Source organism: Canis lupus, chromosome 28 (genome assembly GCF_048164855.1).
Source record: "Canis lupus baileyi chromosome 28, mCanLup2.hap1, whole genome shotgun sequence".
Taxonomy (NCBI): domain Eukaryota; kingdom Metazoa; phylum Chordata; class Mammalia; order Carnivora; family Canidae; genus Canis; species Canis lupus.
Window position 1 is genome coordinate 23354287 of NC_132865.1, and position 6027 is coordinate 23360313.

A 6027-nucleotide genomic window follows, 5' to 3' on the forward strand; every position below is an offset into this window, starting at 1 on the left:
TTCATAGTTGAGCAGGAAGCTATTACTATTCTATGAGAAGCAGGCAGCTTATGAGGAGTATAGATGCTAAGAAACATAACAGAATATGCATTTGTTCCTTGGTTTCCAGGGTAGGATAATGCAAGGAGCTATGTAGTTGTGAGTTATAATGCCTTTTTACACCTTACTTTCCAATGCCTATTTGCTCAACTTTCTATCATCTCAGTCATTTTGGGGATAAATTACTTGGTCTAGTGACCAGGGACTTCAGGAAGGACTCTATCACTGGCTTCACAGCATCAAGTTCCAATCAGAGCTCCCTATATGGCGTCCCTTCCACTCACGGGCACCATTTCTATTTGTCTACCTGCTTTGTCCTTTGTATAGCAATGCCATATTGCTTAGTGTAAATCTCTACCCGACTCTTGAGATGATCATTGTGCAGGGCTCATAACTTTAGCTTTTTCAAAAAGGAGGCACTAGAGTAAAGAGTGACATGTGAAATGAGCTATGATTTAGAAAATTTCATTGCAAGCCTTTTCTAGCCCTAAATATATGATAGGACTGAGATTGAGAAGGGGTAAAGTACAGCTGCCTTAAGTGGAATAAAAAGAAAAGAGGTAGTGGAGAGAAGGCACAGGGCCAGTGAATAGAGAAAAGAATCATGAAAACAGAACTTAACAAGAAATCTTGGTCTATATCAATGTTTCATGACTGAAGAGATATCTTTTAAGATTATAGAAAATTGGGGTACCTGGGTGGTTTAGTCAGTTGAGCGTCAAACTCTTGATTTTGGCTCAGGTCATGATGTCAGGGTCTTGAGATTGAGCCCCATGTTGGGTTCTGTGTTCAGCTTGCTTGTTCCTTCTCTGTTCCTACCTCTGCTTGAGTGCATGCGGGTGCACTCTCTCTCTCATATGAAGAAATAAATGATAAAATAAATAAATAAATAAGTCCAATAAATAAATAAATAAATAAATAAAGTGACAGAAAGTTCTTTAAACTTTTAGACCTTATTAAAACTATAGAAAACAAATCCGTGTGTAATCTCATACAACACTACTTCTTATATATCTTAACTCCTTCCTATTTGTCAGTAATAAAATAAGAAAATGTGTTTATCCTGAATATACTATTTACTTATTTATTTAAAGATTTTATTTATTTATTCATGAGAGACACAGAAAGAGGCAGAGACACAGGCAGAGGGAGAAGCAGGCTCCTTACAGAGAGCCTGGTGTGGTATTTGATCCCAGCACCTGGGATCACGCCCTGAGCCAAAGGCAGATGCTCAAACATCTGAGCATCTGAGCATTTGAGCCACCCAGGCATCCCTGATTGTACCACTTATTGATATTTATCTCCTGACATCTTCCAGATAAGATAGGACTGGATAATCTGCTCATGAGGTCCAGGTCTTTGTAGTTGTTTGTAGTGGCTGTTGTAAGGGCCCAGTCCAGATCAGCTCTTCCCAAGGGACACTTCATTCTCCCAGGAGCATGGGAGGCTGATGGCTGTCACCAACGTCATTCTGTGAGAATTGTCCCAGGCCAGTGAGAGGTATTCACTGCAGGGCTCACAGCAACTCCTAGCCCTCCTCTCAGGGCTCCTGCCTTCCTCCCCAAGGAGCTCATATCCAGTGAAGGTCCAGGCTTTTTTACACCATTGGACAACACAGAAGGGCCACAGCTCCAGAGCTCTGTGTGGATTTGGTCCGGGCCAAATATTTGTTGAGATTCTATCACGTTTCACTTCCCCTCTCTGCGTGATCTCATTTCCTTCACTGCCTCAATACATGGCAATCCTAGAAAACCACCCACACCCAAATCTCTGATTTGGTCTGATTTGCCGGGTGAAAAGTTGGTCTTATATGGTTTGGTGCATTCCTGCTCACTGGGACTGACCTTGTTGTTCTAGTCACCTGCATGGCTGCAGTGGGGCTAAATCCATAAGCTCCTAACATCACAGCTTTTTAAAAAATATACACTCATCTATAATCACTGCTCCTAAAGTGTGGCTGTTATATTCAAGGGGCTTTGTCACAGGCTGTGGCAAAACTAGCTCTTCTCCAATCTTTAGGTACATAATTTGAACTGTATTTACCCAACCTTATGGTGACTTTCACTTTGGCGCTCTTTATTTTCTTTCTTACCAGCAAACCTTAGATCAGACCATGAGAATCCATTGTAGGGGAAGGTCTAGGGTAATATGGAGCCACCAAAGAATAGATGTTCCAGGTCTTAATCTTTTTCTTCTGGAATGTTCTTTGGGTGTTATTAAGATTTACTGAATTCCCCTTCACCATTATCAAGCCTGTGAATTCAAAGTTATTGAAAGAGATTGTCTCTGCTAAGCCACAAATGATCCTGATACACTCTATTCAAATCATCATAATGAAGAGGGAACATTCAAGAGTTGGAGAAGAAACAAAGAAAATTTGCTCTGAGGTAGGAGTGGATTTTTGTATCCATCTAAGCAAAGAACAAGCTTGCAGCATCCTTCACAAAAAATAAAATAAATGAAATAGTATATAAGCTCTCCTTTCTAATAACCTTTACTCTAAAGGGATGCCTGGGTGGTTCAGTGGTTGAGCATCTGCCTTTGGCTCAGGAAGTGATCCCGGGTCTGGGGATCAAGTCCCACTTCGGGCTCCCTGTGAGGAGCCTGCTTCTCTCTCTGCCTGTGTCTCTGCCTCTCTCTCTGTGTCTCTCATGAATAAATAAAATTAAAAAAAATTTACTATAGAGACAAAAGATTAAATAAATGTAGTATTAATGATAAGACTTAAATTACTAATAATGGGAATTGCTTTGCTTATCAGCCTTTGTTCACTGGAAATCTAAAAACTTTTCCTTGACAGCTTTAATGAGATGTTTATAAATTTTTCTTTCACAAATACACATATTAAGACATATTATTTTTTTTTCCTGAGTCTAGTCCTTTACATAAATGTTTAATAGTTTTCAGATTTTCTGATTCTGGAGTGTTGGTATATCTCTCCCCATCCCCCATCTTTCATTCCTTGTACCACTTGTAATCTCCCTGGGCTTTGCCTGTCAGCTTGCTTAAACAGCTACCTTCTAAGCCCATATAAGCTATTGGACTTAAGCGTAAAGCTTTTTCTTATTTTCTTTTATATATTCTAAGGTTTTAATGTAAAATCTCCACTCCTCTATCATATAATTTATCATTTTTCAAACATTGGTTCTCTCTTTTTGGAATTATCACCAGTAGAAGAAACTTGTAATTTTAAGCAACTTGCCTATACTGGAACATAACTTCTTGTGGATGTCAAAAAAAATGTAAAGAAATGAATGAATGTACACTGGTATTTCACAAAGAAGGATTTTTTTAAAAGATTTTATTTATTTATGATAAACAGAGAGAGAGGCAGAGACACAGGCAGAGGGAGAAGCAGGCTCCATGCAGGGAGCCCCACGTGGGACTTGATCCCGGGACTCCAGGACCACACCCTGGCCCAAAGGCAGGAACCAAACCACTGAGCTACCCAGGGATCCCCATAAAGAAGGATTTAAAAAAATTATTTATTTATTCATGAGAGACGCACAGAGAGAGGCAGAGACATAGGCAGAGGGAGAAGTAGCTTCCCGCAAGGAGCCGGATATGGGACTCAATCCTGGATCCCAGGATAATGCCCTGAGCTGAAGGCAGACTCTCAACTGATGAGCCACCCAGGCATTCCAAAGAAGGAATTTTTCAACACATACATGTTTTTTCTCTACTTTGTGTGCATTGTGTTAATTTCGTGTGAAATACTCTTTCCTATTCTGTCTACCTGGCAAAATAAAAACCTGCTTATCTATGACTATTTCTTTGGAGCTTTCCTCACACCCTTTTATTTCCCAGACTTTCTTCATGATTTCTGCATTGTGTAGATGCTATTATGATGGCAGCTTCCTCTTACATTACTTACATATTTTTACTTGTCTTTGGGATTTTACTTGACTCTGGGATTCTTGAAATAAAAATCTATGTAATAGTCATCTATGTATTTCCAATATGTAGCCCACTGCAAAGTGTAAATAAGATGATCAGTGAATGGTGGTGAACTCTTGACTAACAGTCTTATTAAGATGGTGATTGAGTCAAGATGGCTTAAATACTCATGACAACAATGGGAAGAACTCATTCTGAGTTAATTCATAATGAATATCCTTATTTTAAAAATCCTACTTAGATGCCTATCTGATTGAAAAATAATAATTGCACTGTTATTAATAAACCAATACTTTTGTACTGCATTTATTGTTGCAAACCCCTATCCAAAAATTTGTCTACAGAAAACATTAATTTTGAAAAAGCTACTGAAAGAAAAATGGCAAATTATTGAATGGATAAAATCTAAAAACCCATCCCCCACATGGGACAATCTCCCCCCCACCCCAATTTATTGAGATTCAGCTTTATTGTGAATGAACCATGAATCAAGGATCCATGTCAAGGAGCAGAAAAAGATAAAAGAGCCCATCAAAAAAAGTTCCCTGGCAAGTGGGAGGGAGGGTATGAGGTTAGGAGCCCTGGTAAGGAAGGAAATGTTGTTCTGGTCCTAGTTGCCATTTTTGTCTATGATTCGAACATTGAAGGTTGGTAGATTCAGGATAAAACATTTCTGGAGCTATTTCCTAAGAAGTTCCACTGCCCTCTTACAAGAGATAGTTGGTACGTAGTATTGGTCCAGAATGCTGAGAGTCAGGAAGGCACAATAGCCATGGGTTCCAAAGGATCCTTCGCCAATACTGCCAGGTAGCCCATGTAGTAGAGTGCTGGACCCTCATGCTCATCATAACTGGACAGGAGGAGATTGACATGATATGGGGTCTGACTCCAAAGACAGTCAGGTTTTGGCATGTGAAATTAGCCGCTGCTAAGGGAGAATATCCCTTAGCAGGGAGACCATTCATAACTATTTTGCATCTTATGAAGTTGCACATTTTGCTGAATATATTCTGCAAACTGTACAGGTGTCTCCAGCCTCACCAACGCATAAGAGTAAGATTTCTTCACTCCTCTTAAACATCTTGTCGTGATTGTCCTTTATCTGGACAATACTGCTAGTAGCCACCTGGTTGGAGGTGAGAAGGACTTAGTCGGAGACTCGGATGAGGTATTCCATAGTGAAGGACAGAGTGTGGGACTCACCAGCTTCTTGGTCTCACAAGTGAGATATGACAAAGGACACTATTATGCTCAGGAATTGCCTAAAAGGAATTACATTTATTTTTTTCAGATTAATTTTTTTCACGTTAATGCATTCCTGTACCTAGAAGTAACAGATTTGTGCATATCGTGGCTCTTGTCTGCTCAAGGCTTAGCTATGCACCATGCTTTGCTTGGCATTCCTGCTCTTTCAAAGGGAGGATAGATTGCAGCAGGAGAATTAGAAGCTAAGAAACTGACAACACATGTTTGTCTTTTTTTTTTTTTTTTTAAGATTTTATTTATTTATTCATGAGAGACAGAGAGAGAGAGGCAGAGACACAGACAGAGGGAGAAGCAGGCTCCATGCAGGGAGCCTGACGTGGGACTTGATCCTGGGACCCCTGAGATGAAGGCAGACCCTGAACCACTGAGCCACCCAGGGATTCCACATGTTTATCTTTCAATGGGATTCTAATCTCTTAAAAAATAAACCTGGGCTTCATCTTTATGATAATTCTTTACATGAGCCATGGGCCAAAGTTTCAATCATACATCCCTTTTTAGTTTTAATGAGACAGCGTCATGTGTTTCATGGTAAAATTCAGGAGATTCTTGCTTAGCTATCAAATTTATTCTAACTGGATGATAGAAATTTATAACTGGAAACAATGTTTGTATCATTAAACTAATTTTCTTATTTTATAAATGAGTAACCAGAAATCTAAAACTATTTAATGGATGATACAGGATTATAGAGATGGAACCAAGGTCAGTGCTCTTTCCACTATACCAAGTTGACTTTATCACGTAAGATTTATTTCCCTTTAAACACTGAGAAAGGCTATATTCTTTAGAAGCTGGTGTCTGAATTTATTAATTATTCATATT

The 6027-nt window shown here is 39.3% G+C and overlaps 1 pseudogene; it reads right to left on the reverse strand.

Moving 5' to 3' along the window:
- Window positions 1-4387: 4387 nt before the first annotated feature.
- LOC140619892 (proteasome subunit beta type-2 pseudogene) lies at window positions 4388-5113 on the reverse strand (annotated as a pseudogene).
- Window positions 5114-6027: the final 914 nt, after the last annotated feature.